The sequence below is a fragment of the Pinus tabuliformis genome, chromosome 5_2 (assembly GCF_031772625.1).
Source record: "Pinus tabuliformis cultivar Carrire ecotype Pingquan chromosome 5_2, CPIR1, whole genome shotgun sequence".
NCBI lineage: Eukaryota > Viridiplantae > Streptophyta > Pinopsida > Pinales > Pinaceae > Pinus > Pinus tabuliformis.
The window spans coordinates 794,900,923-794,920,528 of record NC_142306.1 but is presented as its reverse complement, the minus strand read 5'-3'; positions in this window follow the sequence as shown (position 1 = coordinate 794,920,528).

The window sequence follows — 19,606 nt, the reverse complement described above, 5'->3', positions numbered from 1 at the left end:
AACAGGTTTCATATTTCATGATTGACAGTGGAAGTGCCAAAAATGTTCATCTTTTTCCATGTTGTAAAGGTTCCATTTTTGAAACATTTCTCAGTCAAGGGGAAGCCAACCAGCTTAAGCCTAGTTCCCCTAGGTTTAAATTTTTGCTTTAGAATATAGAGAATGTATCTGTCCAAACAGCTTAAGCTTGGCAGAGTAGCAACTAGGTAGAGAATGAAGGAGCCCAACAGCTTAATCTGGGCCCTTGGAAGAAATAAGGGTAGTTTTAGAAAGGAAAGGCAGATTAAAAGAAAAAACAATCAGGGTTTGCAAGTCTAAGTGCACCCTTCCTGAAGTAACAAAAAATGCTAGATGGATTAGGCTGGGTAGGTAGCCTGGGGTTGCAGAAAAGATCATCTTCAGTTTTGGTTTGACAAAGAAAACTCATCTTATCAGTGGTGGAGGTAGCAAAGCACTATTTTAATGGCAGAAATTTGGAAGCATGTCTAACTTCCCTTCATTCCCCCTAAAAACCCTCTTACTAACATTTCCCCAAAGGACCTTGGGATCTACCCAACAAGTCCTGATTCCATTTCATCTCTGAGAAGCATTAAGGTAAGTGTTGGCTTTCTTAAATGAAAAAAAGCCACATTTCTTGTGTAAAAGTCATGTTTTCATCTTCTACACACTCTCTATGTCTATCATCAGTTCACAGGCTTATCATCATTGTCCCCTTCATTTTTTCATTTCATAAACTCACATTGACTCCTAATTTTATTATGTAGCTCCCTAACTACTCCCCCACCCCCATTCACTACTAAAAAATATATAAAAATCCGCAAAAAATATTAAATAGCCCTCCCCAGGCATTATAGCCATATGTTTGGTCCGGGAAATAGCAGTCCATTTGGGGCTCCTATTAGCCTTTCTGTCTCCTAACCTAAGAATTAACCTAACATCTTGTTTGGTTAATAACCTTTATCTGATTTCTCGTTCATCAAAACCTTCACATCCCCCCCCCCCCCCCCCCCCCCCCCCGCAGTCATTACCTCCAAGGGTTTAATGTTTAAAGCTTTATTAAAACATTAAATTAACCCCCCGCGCGCATATAAACCCAAAAACCCTCTTTATTAAAGTTATAACCCCCCCCCCCCCCCCCCCGCCGCATCAATTATTAAATAAAATAGTGGGCGGGTCCCCGCCCTACCCTCTGTTGCCTTGTCCTCCCCGCCAGCCGTTAGATCTGGCCCGCCCCAGATCTACGGTGGATGGGCCTTTTCACATGCCAATACACCCGAAGTTTAGCGTCCGGGAGTTCGGCGGTTTTGTCGTCGTACTCCCGCCACGCGTCAAGCTCTCGAGTGTGGCGGAGCCCCTCCCTCCAAAACCACCCAGGCGCTTAGGCGGTGCGCCCAAAACAACTTACCACCCTCGCCTGCGTGATGTCAGCGCCACGTCCTCCCCTATGACGTCATCTCCTCACTACTGCCGCCGTGCCACGTTGCCGCCACCTCATACATTTTGTACCCTCGCCCTGCCACCGTGTCCCTGCCACCATCCCGCCACGTCATCCATCCGTACATAATGATGTCATCTACCGACGTCATCTCGCCACGTCATCCATCCGTACCCCGAGACCCGCCGATGACGTCATGCTGACGTCATCCCGAAAAAGCACCAAAAGCACCAAATGTCAATTTTTTGCTCAAAAGAGCGCGGACGACCGTTGTAATTCATTTTTATGGGTTCATTTGAACGCTCTGGTCCCCTGTTTTATTCATTTGCTCACTCCCAAAGCTTCAAGGCGACCAACTAAACTGTTGCGATCGGCAATTCAAGTTTGTAACCTACTTTGCATTAATTCATCAACTTTCGGAGCCGTTCAAACCAGGTATTTGCCATATTTTCCCCTTTTCGCTCCTGTGCTTGCATTTTATCCATTGCACATACTGTGAACCTGCGAAAATTCCACAATTTGTAACTCTGTTGCGCCTCAGACCCCATTAAACCTACTGGAAACCCTTTACTCCAAAAAAGTCTCAGAAACCTGATGCCCATTTACACTTTTGCGGGCGAATTCTGTTTGAAGCTCGGCCCCCAGCAAAAAAATCTCGCAGCAACTCGGCATTTCCCCGTTTTTACCCTGTTCCGCTGTCCAAATCCGTTCACTAAAACTGTAAATTGCCCTCTGATCCGCTGCATTGTTCTTCACAGTCTCTAGCTCTAGAGAATTCACTGAGAAAAGGGGAAATTGACCCCAAAACTTTGCAAAATTGGTCTCTTACAGCATAAACTCTCAAGCTGTCCAGCTACTATTACATTAGAGTTCAGATTACCTGCTCCTGCTGATTATTACAAGCAAATTTGATAACCAGTTGTTACATTAGTCCTCCTTCAGCTCAAGCATTCAAAAGCTACATAATGGCCACTCCATCTGCTCTGAACGTTACTCCCATCAACCCGCCAAGCAAAGAGCTTGAGTCCATGCCCTTGGCCGATACAGACTATCTTATTCAAGACTTCGTTGCCAAAAGGAATCATCTACACACCTACTGCCAGCTGAGAAATAGTTTCATAAACAAATCTGACATATATGGCATTTGGGAGTCCAATCTGCCCCATTTTTTCCTCCCTTCTGTGAATATTTTTCCTGAGATTATTCACCTCTGCGTTGCAAATTATGAACCTAGTCAAAGGGTTGTTAAGTCTTCATCTGGAAGCAAACTTTTCTACACTACTCCTGACTCCATCAACCAGATGTTGAACTTCAAAGAAACTCAGACCCTATTGCCCTTCTCCATAAATAATTTGTTGGAAGAGGCCTCCTGGTTCCGTGGTACCAAGATTGAAGTGATTGCTAAGACATTTATGAGGGCAGATTGCCAACCAAAGGAACCACCTCCATTTCCTTATGACCATTTCAATGAGGTGGGCAAGCTACTGGTAGATATGATATCTTATGTGTTGGGCTTCACAACAACTGAACTCGTAGACGAGACAATACTGGTTATATTGTCTTCTTTCAGCCAAGGACAGCCTCCTGCTGTCAAGTACAATTATGCCAGATTCATATCAAATAAAATCCATGACCAGCTCACTAGACTAGATAGGCAGGGAATCTTCAAATATTCCTCCTATATCTATCATTTGTTCATGTTTTATCAATCTGAAGTTTTCCAATGCCCTATCAAGAAACTGGACTCAAAGGGAGAAAGGAGGTCTGTTGTCTTTTGGTCATCTGTGTTTCATCAAGTCCAGCACTCTCCTTATTCATACTGTGAATTCATTGACCAGTTTGTCTATCCGGTCTCCTGCCTCCTAATGAAGGTTCCTCCTCCCAGATTAACCTATGAAATGAAAATGACCTTACAGTTGTCTAAGAATTACAAATTAGGTGATTGGTACCTATATCAAGACCATACTGTCATCAGAGTTTATGGTTGTGAGTTGTATCCATACAGGCTCCCGAGATATGTGCCAATGAGACTGTTTGCTTTAGAATACTACAAGCAGCTTATAAATTCAGATTTGACTCACTTTCACAGCACCAAAAAGAAGGCACAACTGAAATTCAAAGACCGCCTAGGCCCCTTCATCATGAATAAGAAGGATGGTTAGCAAGAGGCTGACATAATACTCAAGGATCAATTTAAATTGAAAAGGAGTTTCTGGTGGGTCCCTTATGACCCACTTGGCTTCATTAATGCCAGAAGGGTCAAATATAGGTTGATAACCTATGACCACTGCAAATACCCAGACATTGAAAAATATGCTAATCAAGGTGCATGGGCGCAAGGAACTTTAGTGGAAGAATTAACTCAAGAGGAAATCTTGGAACAAACTGCTAGGGATCTTGAAAAAATTCTTGACTTAGATTCTGATGACCAGGTAAATTCCAAGCTGCCTTACCAAGTTGAAGAGGGCACTTCTACAGCTGCAGCTTCACAAGCTGCCCAAGGAGCTTCTACATCAGCAACAGGTATAGCCAAAGGGAAGGAACCGATGGAGACAGAGCAAACGGTCACAGAACAGTGGGTCACCTCAATGGAGAAAATTCAAGGGCAAACCCCTCCTCAACAAACAGAGGCACTATAAGTGCCACCTTTGCAAACGCCTGCCCATGAGGAAAGGGGCAGGAAGCGAGACCGACAAGACTCCACACCTTCTAGTGGGTCTGTGCAGCAGCCTGAATCAAAGAGACAAAGGGTTGATTCTCCGGTTGAGGAGGAGGTCAGTGAAAAGATCGTGGGAAGCCCGAGAAGGGAAAAAAGCCTGCATACACCAACAAGCTCTTTTCAGCGAGAGCAAGATAAACAATAAGGCATGGAGGTGTCTTCCTCCACTCAAAGAGGAAAAAAACCAGCCAGCACCAAGGCCAGCTTCAAAGAAATCAAAGCTCAAAATGAGCTACTAAGGGTGCAATTGTATAAGCAATTTTTAAAGACAACACCTGCCAAACAAGAAAGACTGATGGCAGCATTTGATATAAAGCAAGAAAAGATGATTCTGAGCCACTTCAAGCCCAAGGTTCAGCAGCCGCAATCGGCCGCAGACTTTGTTAAAACGAGGTTATAGGTCCTATCCAAGGACATCCACCCAATGGATCAAATAGAATTACACAAGCAGACAGCTGAAATGCTTTATGCTACACTTGCTGAAAAGGCCACATTGGCCCATGAGTTAGAAGAATCATTGAAGAATACCAACACTCAGCTGGATTTTGAAAGATTGTCCTCCACAGCCAAGGATAATAGAATTAAAACACTGGAGGAGATTATTGTGGACTTAGGTCATGATCCTAAGGATCCTAAGGGTGTCAAGACCCTTATGAAATAAAGACGATGATATTGCTGCACTGAAGAAAAGATTGAGGTTGCTTCCTACTGAGCACCCTCAAACATGAGAAATACAGAAAGAAAAAGAAGTTGAGGATCAGTTGGACTTGATGATGAAGTTGAACCAAAGAGTAATCGATTTGGAAGTGGAGTTGGAGCAAGCGCTGCAAGGAAAGCAGGGAGAGTCGACCTCCCAGCCTCCTCAAACAATCCCAACTATTGCTGATCCTCTATCACAAGCAGCAGTGACCCCTCCAATTGTTCCAACCACAAAAATAGCTACAGAAGCTACAACATCAACAACAGCAGCACCTGAAGCAAGCATGAGCGTAGATGATTTGACAGAAGCTGTCAATAAACTTAAACTTCAGGAAACAGAAATAAAGGAAGCCAAAGAAAATCTGGCTAAACTAGAAGAAAAATATGATAAGTCCAAAATGACGGTGGGTGAGCAATAAAGGGAAATCAAAGCCCTGAGGGACAGAATCAAAACCTTGGAGAAAGAATTATCCTTGACAAAACTTTGGCTGAAATAAAGAAGATCCTGTGGGCCAAAATAAATCAGTCAATCACTGGCCAATGGAGGTCAATTTAGGCCATGTACGAACAGGTGGAACTGATTGGCCGTGCTAAGCTTGAAAGCCAGAGAGCCAAGGTAGCATTAGGAAACATGCCTGAGCAGGCTAACAGAATGATCAACTTTCTGAATCATCAAACTAGGGAAGAGCTGGCAGCACTCCATATCATGAACTAAACAGATGCCATATTAACAGCAAAAAGTGTGCTCACATTAAGAAGCTTGGTGCAAACTCTGGAGGCAAGATGTCGGGATATACAGAGAGATGTAGACAATTTTGACGTAAAGCTTGCAGCACTACAGATTAGAGGATTGCCCAGCCTGTTGACCAGCGCTGGAAAACTATTAACATGTGACCAATATGCTACCAGGCTAAATAATTTTGTCACAAATCAGCTTACTGCTGCATCAAGTTCTACAGCAAAGGCAGGGCCGCCTACAGGACAGACACTCTACGACAAGTTGGAAAGCTTATTTTACCTGGAGCATGAGGTCAATCATCTGTTTGATATGCCGCCCAGTTATTACAAGTACACAGAGGCCGATGAAACACTTGTCAAAATACAAAGGCACCAGTTGCCTTCAGAGAATTGGTGGCAGGCAATGCTGGCCGTATTTCCCAGGTGATTTCAGTTTTTGCCTCTTTTTGTTCATTTCAAAATCTATGTCAGATACAGGTCAGCAAGAAGCACAGGATAAGGCACAGAATGCACAGGACAGAGTAATGAAGGAACGCGCAGGACAGGTGGGAGCAGGTACAAAGCAGTAACACTGAGATGGCAAACTGAAGAGCGCGGATTTCTAAGAACGCAGTCCCGCCGACTCAAAAGTCAACATCTACCGCCAGAAGTGAACAGCTGTTGCATTTGTATTTATTTTAGCATTTACTTTTCATCAATCACTCCTTAAGGGTTGGTAGTGAAGTTATCAGCTATTAACTTCTCGTCTAGATATTTTTGTATCCAAAAATTTTGTATAAAGACCACCCTCTGTGTTGTTAAAAGGGTTGGTCGGCTTATGTATTCCAGGAGAGACTCGCACTGCATACCTGTTATTTTCTATAATCAAAGACTGCTGAAAGCTTGGAGAGAAAACTGCCTGTTGTTAATGAATGTTTTGAAGAAATGAAGATGGAATTCTTGTGATGCATCCTGAAACAATAAGTGCATCTTATCTCTGTTTTATTGTTTACCACTATCTAAATAGCAGAAAGAAAGAATAGCTTAGAATTTGTTTAAATACACTATGCTCAATTTCTGTTATTTCCTTATGTTTTCCTCTGAATGAATCGGCTATGAATATGAATTCCTCCTGGCTCATATTTACCCCTATTCACCTGTGTTTGCCAATTATCTAGGGATTCTTAAATGCCCCTAGGTAGAGCTCTGTTACCTACATCTGTTAAGCTGATTGAGAGATTATTAACTGCCTCTCATTACTTAGCATTCTTTCCATCATTTAAACCTGAAACATTGTTTCATGCGCAGCTATCTTGTACCATTTTCCCTTATTGTGACCAAGGAAATGCACCAGCAGTCCTCCTCCTCGACTCCACGCCCAATGGTTTGAAACACTCAGACTATGCCTTGCCTCTCTACCTGAAAACATCAATTTTCCCACCAAAAACAAAACAAAAACCCTCTGAACTCAAAACCTAGCCTAAGATAAATTTCAACAAATGGCGACTCCACTGGGGACCTCTCCTTAGATAATTTCACAAAGAAAGTTGGAAAGCTCCACTGGGAAGAACCAGACCTTCATAACCATTTTTTACAAGTCTAGTTCTGATCTTTGATGGTGGACAGAGATCAGGCACTCCAAATTTGATCATCCACCTGGCGACTCCACACCATCTGCTTAATCAACACTCCACTGGAGGAGCGAACCTGAAAGAGGAAGTTTCAAAGTGTTCTACAGATAATTAATCCTATTTCAAAGTGTTTATAGTCAGACAGGATGACCGGTTACGTGGAAGATGAGGTTGAACAAGCTGTAAATCAATTCAAGAAATTGTTATCAGAATATGAGCTTGAAGAAAATTTTGTTAGATCTGTGTTGTTAAAAGTCAAAACAATAAAGTAGCCTCAAATCAGAATATCTTTCCTGGACCTAGTTGTTGAAGAACATGAGAATGAGATTGAATTTTTGCATTCTCAAATTCGGTCATATGATTTTCCTAGTCCTAAAGAGTTCTTCCAAAATCTTCCTTCTCCTAGTCATAAGGAAATCCTATTACCCTCTGACATACAGATTGAGGATGATCATACTTTCAAGAGAAAGAATGAAGTATTGGCTGCAGAGGTTGTTACTAAGGATGCAGTTGTTCCATCAGACAAAGCAAGCCCAGAAGAAACTCTCCCACATAATGTTTTTATAGATCCTGTAGCTGATTACATGGAGAATCTTTTCAACTCAAAATCTTCAACATATTTTCTCTATGAAGACCAGGACATTCAGCAAATACCTTCATATGTCACAAATTTGAGTATGGGAGCACATGACCAGACAATGTTTCTGATTTCACCAACTATCAGTCAAACAGTGTGTTTTCTTCTACAAATGCTAGAGTGGTTGCACTGGTTATTTCATTTTACCTAACCAGCAAACAGGTGCTGATTAGGGTAGGTAGGTAGGATTTCAGTTTTCTGTTTGTATAGCAGTCTGATGCAGTTGATGCCCGAAGTGAAGGCCCTAAGCTCATCAAATGTACTTTCATGTGTATAAATAAAGTACCCAGCGAAGGAAAGTTTTTTTACAGAAGCAGTTGAACACTAAGGCAGTCTGACCTACTGTTCTTGGCCTTCCACAAGGGAAGGCCATCCCCAAGTGGAGCCACTGTTAGCCTCCTGTTGCAACAGGTTTCATATTTCATGATTGACAGTGGAAGTGCCAAAAATGTTCATCTTTTTCCATGTTGTAAAGGTTCCATTTTTGAAACATTTCTCAGTCAAGGGGAAGCCAAACAGCTTAAGCCTGGTTCCCCTAGGTTTAAATTTTTGCTTTAGAATATAGAGAATGTATCTGTCCAAACAACTTAAGCTTGGCAGAGTAGCAACTACGTAGAGAATGAAGGAGCCCAACAGCTTAATCTGGGCCCTTGGAAGAAATAAGGGTAGTTTTAGAAAGGAAAGGTAGATTAAAAGAAAAAACAATCAGGGTTTGCAAGTATAAGTGCACCCTTCCTGAAGTAACAAAAAATGCTAGATGGATTAGGCTGGGTAGGTAGCCTGGGGTTGCAGAAAAGATCATCTTCAGTTTTGGTTTGACAAAGAAAACTCATCTTATCAGTGGTGGAGGTAGCAAAGCACTATTTTAATGGCAGAAATTTGGAAGCATGTCTAACTTCCCTTCATTCCCCCTAAAAACCCTCTTACTAACATTTCCCCAAAGGACCTTGGGATTTGCCCAACAAGTCCTGATTCCATTTCATCTCTGAGAAGCATTAAGGTAAGTGTTGGCTTTCTTAAATGAAAAAAAGCCACATTTCTTGTGTAAAAGTCATGTTTTCATCTTCTACACACTCTCTATGTCTATCATCAGTTCACAAACTTATCATCATTGTCCCCTTCATTTTTTCATTTCATAAACTCACATTGACTCCTAATTTTATTATGTAGCTCCCTAACTACTCCCCCATCCCCATTCACTACTAAAAACTATATAAAAATCCCCAAAAAATATTAAATAGCCCTCCCCAGGCATTATAGCCATATGTTTGGTCCGGGAAATAGCAGTCCATTTGGGGCTCCTATTAGCCTTTCTGTCTCCTAACCTAGGAATTAACCTAACATCTTGTTTGGTTAATAACCTTTATCTGATTTCTCGTTCATCAAAACCTTCACATCCACCCCCCCGCAGTCATTACCTCCAAGGGTTTAATGTTTAAAGCTTTATTAAAACATTAAATTAACCCCCCGCGCGCATATAAACCCAAAAACCCTCTTTATTAAAGTTATAACCCCCCCCCCCCCCCCCCCGCCGCATCAATAATTAAACAAAATAGTGGGCGGGTCCCCGCCCTAACCCTCTGTTGCCTTGTCCTCCCTGCTAGCTGTTAGATATGGCCCGCCCCAGATCTACGGTGGGCGGGCCTTTTCACATGCCAATACACCCGAAGTTTAGCGTCCGGGAGTTCGGCGGTTTTGTCGTCGTACTCCCGCCACGCGTCAAGCTCTCGAGTGTGGGGGAGCCCCTCCCTCCAAAACCACCCAGGCGCTTAGGCGGTGTGCCCAAAACCACTTACCACCCTCGCCTGCGTGACGTCAGTGCCACGTCCTCCCCTATGACGTCATCTCCTCACCGCTGCCACCGTGCCACTTTGCCGCCACCTCATACTTTTTGTACCATTGCCCTGCCACCGTGTCCCTACCACCATCCCGCCACGTCATCCATCCATACATAATGACGTCATCTACCGACGTCATCCCGCCACGTCATCCATCGGTACCCCGGGACCCGCCGATGACGTCATCCCGAAAAAGCGCCAAAAGCGCCAAATGTCAATTTTTTGCTCAAAAGAGCGCGGACGACCGTTGTAATTCATTTTTATGGGTTCATTTGAACGCTCTGGTCCCCTGTTTTATTCATTTTCTCACTCCCAAAGCTTCAAGGCGACCAACTAAGCTGTTGCGGCCGGCAATTCAAGTTCATAACCTACTTTGCATCAATTCATCAACTTTCGGCGCCGTTCAAACCAGGTATTTGCCATATTTTCCCCTTTTCGCTCCTGTGCTTGCATTTTATCTGTTGCACATACTGTGAACCTGCAAAAATTCCACAATTTGTAACTCTGCTGCGCCTCAGACCCCATTAAACCTACTGGAAACCCTTTACTCCAGAAAAGTCTCAGAAACCTGATGCCCATTTACACTTTTGCGGGCAAATTCTGTTTGAATCTCGGCCCCCAGCAAAAAAATCTCGCAGCAGCTCGGCATTTCCCCATTTTTACATTGTTCCGCTGTCCAAATCCGTTCACTAAAACTGTAAATTGCCCTCTGATCCGCTGCGTTGTTCTTCACAGTCTCTAGCTCCAGAGAATTCACTGAGAAAAGGGGAAATTGACCCCAAAACTTTGCAAAATTGGTCTCTTACAGCATAAAATCTCAAGCTGTCTAGCTACTGTTACATTTGAGTTCAGATTACCTGCTCCTGCTGATTATTACAAGCAAATTTGATAACCAGTTGTTACATTAGTCCTCCTTCAGCTCAAGCATTCAAAAGCTGCATAATGGCCACTCCATCTACTCTGAACGTTACTCCCATCAACCCGCCAAGCAAAGAGCTTGAGTCCATGCCCTTGGCCGATACAGACTATCTTATTCAAGACTTCGTTTCCAAAAGGAATCATCTACATACCTACTGCCAGCTGAGAAATAGTTTCATAAACAAATCTGACATATATGGCATTTGGGAGTCCAATCTGCCCCATTTTTTCCTCCCTTCTGTGAATATTTTTCCTAAGATTATTCACTTCTACGCTGCAAATTATGAACCTAGTCAAAGGGCTGTTAAGTCTTCATCTGGAAGCATACTCTTCTACACTACTCCTGACTCCATCAACCAGATGTTGAACTTCAAAGAAACTCAGACCCTATTGCCCTTCTCCATAAATAATTTGCTGGAAGAGGCCTCCTGGTTCCCTGGTACCAAGATTGAAGTGATTGCTAAGACATTTATGAGGGCAGATTGCCAACCAAAGGAACCACCTCCATTTCCTTATGACCATTTCAATGAGGTGGGCAAGCTACTGGTAGATATGATATCTTATGTGTTGGGCTTCACAACAACTGAACTCGTAGACGAGACAGTACTGGTTATATTGTCTTCTTTCAGCCAAGGACAGCCTCCTGCTGTCAAGTACAATTATGCCAGATTCATATCAAATAAAATCCATGACCAACTCACTAGACTAGATAGGCAAGGAATCTTCAAATATTCCTCCTATATCTATCATTTGTTCATGTTTTATCAATCTGAAGTTTTCCAATGCCCTATCAAGAAACTGGACTCAAAGGGAGAAAGGAGGTATGTTGTCTTTTGGTCATCTGTGTTTCATCAAGTCCAGCACTCTCCTTATTCATACTGTGAATTCATTGACCAGTTTTTCTATCCAGTCTCCTGCCTCGTAATGAAGGTTCCTCCTCCCAGATTAACCTATGAAATGCAAAATACCTTACAGCTGTCTAATAATTACAAATTAGGTGATTGGTACCTATATCAAGACCATACTGTCATCAGAGTTTATGGCTGTGAGCTGTGTCCATACATGCTCCCAAGATATGTGCCAATGAGACTGTTTGCTTTAGAATACTACAGGCAGCTTATAAATTTAGATTTGACTCACTTTCACAGCACCAAAAAGAAGGCACAACTGAAATTCAAAGACCGCCTAGGCCCCTTCATCATGAATAAGAAGGATGGTTGGCAAGAGGCTGACATAATACTCAAGGATCAATTTAAATTGAAAAGGAGTTTCTAGTGGGTCCCTTATGACCCACTTGGCTTCATTAATGCCAGAAGGGTCAAATATAGGTTGATACCCTATGACCACTGCAAATACCCAGACATTGAAAAATATGCTAATCAAGATGCATGGGCGCAAGGAACTTTAATGGAAGAATTAACTCAAGAGGAAATCTTGGAACAAACTGCTAGGGATCTTGAAAAAATTCTTGACTTAGATTCTGATGACCAGGTAAATTCCAAGCTGCCTTACCAAGTTGAAGAGGGCACTTCTACAGCTGCAGCTTCACAAGCTGCCCAAGGAGCTTCTACATCAACAACAGTTACAGCCAAAGGGAAGGAACCGATGGAGACAGAGCAAACGGTCACAGAACAGCCGGTCACCTCAATGGAGCAAATTCAAGGGCAAACCCCTCCTCAACAAATAGAGGCACTACAAGTGCCACCTTTGCAAATGCCTGCCCACGAGGAAAGGGGCAGGAAGCGAGACCGACAAGACTCCACACCTGCTAGTGGGTCTGTGCAGCATCCTGAATCAAAGAGACAAAGGGTTGATTCTCCGGTTGAGGAGGAGGTCAGTGAAGAGATCGTGGGAAGCCCGAGAAGGGAAAAAAACCTGCATACACCAACAAGCTCTTTTCAGCGAGAGAAAGATAGACAACAAGGCATGGAGGTGTCTTCCTCCACTCAAAGAGGCAAAAAACCAGCCAGCACCAAGGCCAGCTTCAAAGAAATCAAAGCTCAAAATGAGCTACTAAGGGTGCAATTGTATAAGCAATTTTTAAAGGCAACACCTGCCAAACAAGAAATACTGATGGCAGCATTTGATATAAAGCAAGAAAAGATGATTCTGAGCCACTTCAAGCCCAAGGTTCAGCAACCGCAATCAGCCGCAGACTTTGTTAAAACGAGGTTAGAGGTCCTGTCCAAGGACATCCACCCAATGGATCAAATAGAATTACACAAGCAGACAGTCGAAATGCTTTATGCTACACTTGCTGAAAAGGCCACATTGGCCCATGAGTTAGAAGAATCATTGAAGAATACCAACACTCAGATGGATTTTGAAAGATTGTCCTCCACAGCCAAGGATAATAGAATTAAAACACTGGAGGAGATTATTGTGGACTTAGGTCATGATCCTAAGGATCCTAAGGGTGTCAGGACCCTTATGAAAAAGAAAGAAGATGCTATTACTGCACTAAATAAAAGATTGAGGTTGCTTCCTACTGAGCACCCTCAAACAGGAGAAATATAGAAAGAAAAAGAAGCTGAGGATCAGTTGGACTTGATGATGAAGTTGAACCAAAGAGTAATCGATTTGGAAGAGGAGTTGGAGCAAGCACTGCAAGGAAAGCAGGGAGAGTCGACCTCCCAGCCTCCTCAAACAATCCCAACTATTGTCGATCCTCTATCACAAGCAGCAGTGACCCCTCCAATTATTCCAGCCACAACAATAGCTACAGAAGCTACAACATCAACAATAGCAGCACCTGAAGCAAGCATGAGCGTAGATGATTTGACAGAAGCTGTCAATAAACTTAAACTTCAGGCAACAGAAATAAAGGAAGCCAAAGAAAAGCTGGCTAAACTAGAAGAAAAATATGATAAGTCCAAAATGACAGTGGGTGAGCAATCAAGGGAAATCAAAGCCCTGAGGGACAGAATCAAAACCTTGGAGAAAGAATTATCCTTGACAAAACTTTGGCTAAAATAAAGAAGATTCTGTGGGCCAAAATAAATCAGTCAATCACTTGCCAATGGAGGTCAATTCAGGCCATGTACGAACAGGTGGAACTGATTGGCCGTGCTAAGCTTGAAAGCCAGAGAGCCAAGGCAGCATTAGGAAACATGCCTAAGCAGGCTAACAGAATGATCAACTTTCTGAATCATCAAACTAGGGAAGAGCTGGCAGCACTCCATATCATGAACTGAACAGATTCCATATTAACAGCAAAAAGTGTGCTCACATTAAGAAGCTTGGTGCAAACTCTGGAGGCAAGATGTCGGGATATACAGAGAGATGTAGACAATTTTGACGTAAAGCTTGCAGCACTACAGATTAGAGGATTGCCTAGCCTGTTGACCAGCACTGGAAAACTATTAACATGTGACCAATATGCTACCAGGCTAAATAATTTTGTCACAAATCAGCTTACCGCTGCATCAAGTTCTATAGCAGAGGAAGGGCCGCCTACAGGACAGACACTCTACGACAAACTGGAAAGCTTATTTTACCTGGAGCATGAGGTCAATCATCTGTTTGATATGCCGCCCAGTTATTACAAGTACACAGAGGCCGATGAAACACTTGTCAAAATACAAAGGCATCAGTTGCCTTCTGAGAATTGGTGGCAGGCAATGCTGGCCGTATTGCCCAGGTGATTTCAGTTTTTGCCTCTTTTTGTTCATTTCAAAATCTATGTCAGATACAGGTCAGCAAGAAGCACAGGATAAGGCACAGAATGCACAGGACAGAGTAATGAAGGAACGCGCAGGACAGGTGGGAGCAGGTACAAAGCAGTAACACTGAGATGGCAAACTGAAGAGCGCGGATTTCTAAGAACACAGTCCCGCCGACTCAAAAGTCAACATCTACCGCCAGAAGTGAATAGCTATTGCATTTGTATTTATTTTAGCATTTACTTTTCATCAATCACTCCTTAAGGGTTGGTAGTGAAGTTATCAGCTATTAACTTCTCGTCTAGATATTTTTGTATCCAAAAATTTTGTATAAAGACCACCCTCTGTGTTGTTAAAAGGGTTGGTCGGCTTATGTATTCCAGGAGAGACTCGCACTGCATACCTGTTATTTTCTATAATCAAAGACTGCTGAAAGCTTGGAGGAATGGTTGTCTGCATCGTGTTTAATTGGTTTAAAGACGTGAATATGGAATTCTTGCACTGCTATATGAAACAATAAGTGTTCCTCATCTCTGTCATTTCCATTTCATATATGCACAAATCACAGAAAGAAAGATTGGTTTAGAAATTGCATATCTGCACTCTACGCTCAGTTTCTGTGGTTTCTTAATGTTTTCCTCTTGATTGAGGCATGAATATGAATTCCTTTATGGCTCATGTTTAACCTATTTCACATATGAATGACTGTTAACTAGGAATTCTTAATTGCTCCTAGGCTGAGCTCATTCATCTTCCCTCTACTAACCTGTTTGAGAGATTCTTTGTTGCCTCTCATTCCTTGGCATCCTTTCCATCATTTAAACTTGAAAAATTGTTTCATATACAGCTATCTTGCTCCATGTTAGTCTTGTGACCAATAAAATGCGCCAGTAGTCCTACTCTTTGACTCCACGCCCAATGGTTTGAAGTTTCCATAACATGCCTTGCCTCTCTGCCTGAGAGTATTCTCCTTCCCACCCAAAATCAAAAACAAACCCCCTGAACCCAATAGCTAGCCTAAAATCCTTTTAAACAAAGCTAAAGATCATAAAGAGAGAGCCCTCTCTGACTGCAGGTGGGCTAGAACCTGCAGTCAAAAGTTGGTTTGTGGTTACCTCGGTCGTATCCTTTTCCAGAGCTTAAGGACAACCTGAGTGATAACAAAAATAAAATTTTAAAGAGTCACAATTAACTTTTTTAAGGTCCAATAGACCGCATTGGCCTTAGTGGACATTAATCATCATCGTCGTCATCATCATCATCATTATCATTTATATATTTCTTACTTAAGGTCTGATAGACTGCATTGGGCTTAGTGGACGTTAATCATCATCATCATCATCATCATCATATATATATATATATATATATATATATATATATATATATATAGATATAGATATAGATATAGATATAGATATAGATATAGATATAGATATAGATATAGATATAGATATATTGGCCAAAAAAATGTATTCATAATTTTATTAATAAAACAGAATTACAATATAATAAATTGAACTGAATTTTTCTATTATTTTTACTACTTTTATATTTTTTAATTAAGTGGATATTATGCTTTATCATTATTATTTTTTATTTAATGTTTCATTTTACTGATATTATAATTTCTTTTCCACATTGAGCCAACATTTTAATGTTTACACTTATTTAAAGACACTACAACATCTCCTCATATTTAGTTGTATAACAACACAATAAAATATATATAATAAATTTTACCCCTTAAATAAATAAAATAGGTTTAAAATAAAATAAAAACAAGTTATTTATTAGGTTATTTATAAAAATAAATATATGTATAATAATAAATATATTTCTATCATTGCCATGATTGCACGGAGAGGCACTCTATAACCCAGTATATGGGGGTGACAACGCTCTACAGCCCAGTATATGGGGGAGATGTTGTCACGTTGTGTAACGTTATTGTGCCGAGAGGCGCTCTACAGCCCAGTATATGGGGGTGACAAGCTCTACAGCCCAGTATATGGGGGAGATCTTGTCACGTTATGTAATGTTATTGCGTCGAGAGGCGCTCTACAGCCCAGTATATGGGGGAGATGTTAGGCGCTCTACAGCCCAGTATATGGGGGAGATGTTGTCACGTCTACAGCCCAGTATATGCGGGAGATGTTGTCACGTAATGTAATGTTATTGCGCCCAGAGGCACTCTACAACCGAGAATATGAGAGAGATGTTGTCACTTAAGGTAACATTAAAAAATATTAAAAAATATGAGGGAGATGTTGTCAAGCAGCTAACGTTACATTAAAAAAATATTTAAAAATATGAAGGAGATGTTGTAACGTTACATTAAAAAACAAATTAAACCAGTATATGAGGGAGATGTTGTCACCTAACGTAACGTTACATTAAAAAATATTTAAAAAAATGAGGGAGATGTCGTCACTTAATGTAATGTTACATTAAAAAAATATTAAAAAATATGAAGGAGATGTTTTCACGTAACGTGACGTTACATTAAAAAATATTAAAAAAAATATATGTGTCGCCTAATATATATTGTATATGTTGAAGATATGTGTAACGTTACTATATATTTCTCGGCTAATATATATTGTATATGCTGAAGATATGTGTAACATTACTTTAAAATAAAAAAATTTAATTAAAAAAAATGCTAATATTAACAAACTCAATTTTGAAAACGATATATGTACAATTTAAAAAGAGATCGATTAGCTTATTCATTGAATAACAAAGAAAATTAGGTAAAGGGAGTGGAAGATTTAATTGGGCATATCTTGTAATAATAATGAGGTAAATTTCCTGGCATTTAGGTTTTCCGTTGTGTGATTTCTATAATAATAATAATGAGGGAGGATTTAATTGGGCATATCTTGTAATAATAACGAGGTAAATTTCTTGGTCGTTGTGTGATTTCTGTAATAATAATAATGAGGTAAATTTATATTTAGTAGGAAGGTAAACTCAATATAATGGAAGGTGCTCAATAAAATTAGTAGGAGCGAGGGGAAATATTGGGTAGAACCTGAAATATTAGGTAAAATTTAATAATATTATATTTTAATTAGTATTTCTCCCTATTTATTAGGTGGGGCTGGTTATAAATATTGGGTAACATATAATATTGTAATATTATATTTTATGTAATCAATACATTTGTAACACTTAATATAGATGTGTTCCATCTATAAATTTAATTAATAAGCGGATAAAAACTTAATATTTACGATATGACAAGATTTTTAATCATGAATATTTACAATGGATATTATTTACTTCTAAGTAGGTTTTTTTACAATACCATGGGTCAATACCCACAAGAGAAAGATAGAGGGGGAGAGGAGGGAAGAAAATTATAATACCATGGGCCATCTAGACTTTTGATTACTATGTTATGGATCTAGGTTTTTAATTGTTACAATACCATGGGCCAATATCGTGGCTTATCAATACCACATGCCCAAAAACAGTAAGTTATTTCAAAATAAAATATTTTACAAAAAAATTATTTTAATTTAATTTTATAACATTTTTTAACTAAATCTAAGAGAAAAAAGGTTATAATTACTTCTGAGGTATATCTCAATCCTCCATCCTCAACTACTAACAATATTTTCATAGATATTAAATGGAGGTTTTATAAATTAAAAAATGAGAATATGTTTATATATACATATCTGAAATTTATATAATATAAATAATATTATAAAGAACTAGGATAGATGCATCTTAATCAAGGATCCAAACGAAGTGAGAAAGAAAAGTGATTAACAATGATAGAGGAAAGATAGTGGGTGATTCTTTTAATCTTTTTATTATTGTATTTTCTTTAACATGATTGATCCAAAATATAGGTTTAATATTTTACAACCAATTATGTTTTTTTATTAATTTAAATACTTTCTTAAATACAATACAATGGGATCATATTTAAGAAAGAAAGTGAGATGGAAGGGGGAATAAAATGTGGGAGAGAGACATAGAGGTGAGACACATAGTGAGAGAGAGAAGGGAAGAGAGAGAGGAGGGGGAAAGAGGGAGAGAAAGAGATGGATTTGGAGGGGGAAAGAGAGGGAGAGACAAGGGAGAGATGAAGATGGAATGAGGGAGAGAGGAGACTAGGGAAGGGAGAGAAAAGGAAAGGATAAAGATAGGGAAAGAAGGGGAAGAGAGAGACAAGGAGACATATATATGGAGGGGGGAGAGAGAGAGGGAGATAGTGACAAAGTTGTAGGGTGGAGAGAGAGTGTGTATGATTGGGGCAGACACAGAGGGAGGTGGGAGAGAAGGGGAGAGAGAAGAAGGAAAAAGAGATAGGACTTGAGAGAGAGGAGAGAGAGGGGCAGAGAGAGATGGAGTTGGAAGGGGAAGAAATATATAGAGAGAGAAAGGTGGAGAGGGAGTGGCAAGGGAGAGATGGAGAGTCAGTGTGAGAGAGAGATAGAGAGAGAGAGAGAAGGGGAAGAGATAGAGAGGGAAAGGAAGAGAGAAAGAGAGATAAATATATAGATAGATATGGGGAGAGAGAGAAATAGAGCGTGTCATATGTTTAGAGGGTAGAGATAGAGAGACAAATAAGGAGAGATGGAGGAAGGTATAAATATAGATGGCAGGGGGAGAGAGGAAAGAAGAGAAATATAGAGAAAGTTAAGGAGAGGCAGATAGATCGAGACAGGGACGAGAGAGAAGGAGAGGAGGAGGGAGATACACATAATGGAAGGTGGAGAGAGAGGGAAGAAAAAAGATTCTCACATAGACAAATATAGAAATAGAAGTTAGATCTAGAAAGTCATGAATATTTTAGATTTTCACCAAAATAGATGTATTAATTTCAATGTAGTTGTTGATTTCTAATCCTATTTGATCACATGCACTACTTGCATTTATTTCAGTGTAGATGTCGATTTATAATTCTATTTAATACCTTACACTAGATGCATTGATTTCAGTGTTGATGTTGATTTCTACTCTTATTTGATTTCTTGCATAAGATGCATTGGTTTCAGTGCAGATATTGATTTCTAATCATATTTGATCTCTTGCACTAGATGCATTGATTTCAGTGTAGATGTCGATTTCTAATCATATTTAATACCTTACACTAGATGCATTGATTTCAGCATAGATGTTGATTTCTACTCATATTTGATTGCTTGCATTAGATGCATTGGTTTTAGTGTAGGTATTGATTTATAATCCTATTTGATTGCTTTCACTAGATGCATTGATTTCAGTTTAGATGTTGATTTCTAATCCTATTTGATTGTTTGCACTGGATGCATTGATTTTAGTGTATATGTTGATTTCTGATTTGATGCAACAAGATGTATGATGTACA